Source organism: Penaeus monodon, chromosome 21, assembly GCF_015228065.2.
Source record: "Penaeus monodon isolate SGIC_2016 chromosome 21, NSTDA_Pmon_1, whole genome shotgun sequence".
In the NCBI taxonomy this organism is placed as follows: Eukaryota; Metazoa; Arthropoda; class Malacostraca; order Decapoda; family Penaeidae; genus Penaeus; species Penaeus monodon.
This window is the reverse complement of record NC_051406.1, coordinates 20,216,993-20,219,106: the sequence shown is the minus strand read 5'-3', so window position 1 is coordinate 20,219,106 and position 2,114 is coordinate 20,216,993.

Genomic DNA, 2,114 nt, shown 5'->3' with positions numbered 1-2,114 from the left:
TGTAATATTAGCTAATCAATCGAATAATTCGGTAAAACATGCTTTTTGAATGTGAAATATTTATTTTGAGGCCAACTCTTAACCACAATCGACGCTTTAATTATATGCATATACTTAATACTTAAACAGCTGTCCTCGCTGCAGGAACGACTAGGCCAGGTAGTTATTTAGCTGTGTTTTAACAAGGTCGTACAGTATTGAGGCGTTGGTGCAGACTGACCAGACACGGTGATATCCCGATTTTAGAAGTGTCAGGTGGACCGTGAAGGTGGCAAGTGGTTGTCTTCCAGAGCTGAAGAAGACTTAAACTTATCCTTCGCTGCCGTCCCTGGGTTCCTTCAAGCTCGGTGTCCGATAAACGCCGACAAGTTCTCGAAATGTCAGCAGGTTGAAAGCGCCAGAGTTGCTATCGATGTTTAAGTTGATGTACCGGTCGCCTTCGCCGGTGGCAGGGGGGTAGCGGCGGCACTGGTAAGGAAAAAGCGAGTGAAAACAGTTAAACGCATAAGCACTAAGGGTGGCCTCCCATGGCATTTTCTCGACATTCACAAAGTTCAGACTCCAAAGACTACTAGTTAAAATGCTTACTATTGCGCAGGTGTAGTGAAGGCCACGGTGGTGTGGTGCCATCTGTGTAAGAGTAGTTTTTCTGATAGTTGCATTCATCTTGCTCATTCCCTGAAAGTAGAAGAAAACCGTGCTGCTTTTTCATCTTTAGGGAGTCAGAATTTTAGTTAGATAATTTATCTATCTAATATAGAATCGTCTTTTTACCTTTGTTTTCAATTTGTCGCTAGAAGAATCATACGTTTATGAAAAAGCTGTCTTATTTCTTTGATGTCTTTTTATTCCTTTGCCGTTTTGAAGCAGACAGAAAACTCTGTACAGGATGTGTTTATTATAATATTTCAGTACTTTTCAGAGCAGCACTGTTGGGAAGACGCCGAAACTGTAAAGCATCTGAAAGCTGACAAAAATATATCTTATTCGTTCACTGTGAGACCTACCTGTGTCCGGCAACATCTTCAGCCTGGACTCCACACATGCCTGCTAACAGACCAACCAAAACAGCTACAAGTTCTGTGGGAAAAGATAAGTATATGGGTATAGATTTGCTTGTGACATGAATTCATCACTTTCTTTCTTGCATCATTATTCACACTGCAAGTAAAACGAAACGGGTGGTTCCCAGGAGTAAAGACCAGCACTAACCATGACTTGCGGAAGAAGTAACCACTGTAGAAGCAGGTAACTGCACCTTATATACGCATGCAGCCAGGGTGGAGCTGCCTAGCCTATGAGGAAAATTGCCAGTTTAGGCCCGGAGCAGCGATAAATTTAGAAAAGAAAGGAACAAACGAACGAAAATTCCAAACTCAAAGATGTGGGAACGATATGGAGTGCAGTTACCTTCCTTTGAGGGCGAACGGCTCTGATGTGGTCTGAACTTTGTGAAGTAAGTTATTTGGTCTCTGTAACTGAAACTATTTAATATGTTCGTATGGAAGTAAAAGCAAGTAGGTGGCGCAGATAAAAAAGTATCACTCCCTTGCGATTAGATGTATTCCTTGATCAATGATTGCACGTTGATTTCCATTAAACATAGAGGGAAGAAAAAAATAGAAGGTAAAATCTATTATCAAAAACCGAAAACGCGCAATGGTCTGCCAGCTTTGCACGAATCATACTAATGTGAATCGGTGATCTGGAATGCGCTTTCAGTATATAAGATGACAGCTGTGTATGAGAATGAAGCTTACGGCTGACCTCCATTTGAGTCACCCGCAAGGCGCCATCTCTTCGAGCTTCCACGAATTATTAGCCTCTGGGCGGAGATGGCAGCCCCCATAACGTCCTGGGAAAAAAAATGTTTCCACAAACGCAGTCATATTATTACTGTGGCTTCTAAGCTAAGCTGGCCATTTCTATAGAAATGTAGGAGAATGCAAATATCTAGAATCATTTTTTTTTCTATTTCAACAAAGTCCCCTCATTTGCCTATCCGACTCATAGGCGATGGCTGACTTCTTATAACAGCTTCTTTGTTAATTTCGGGAACCAAATAAAGTATTGAATGCGTAATGGTATGGTATGGGTGGCATTTAGTAACCAAA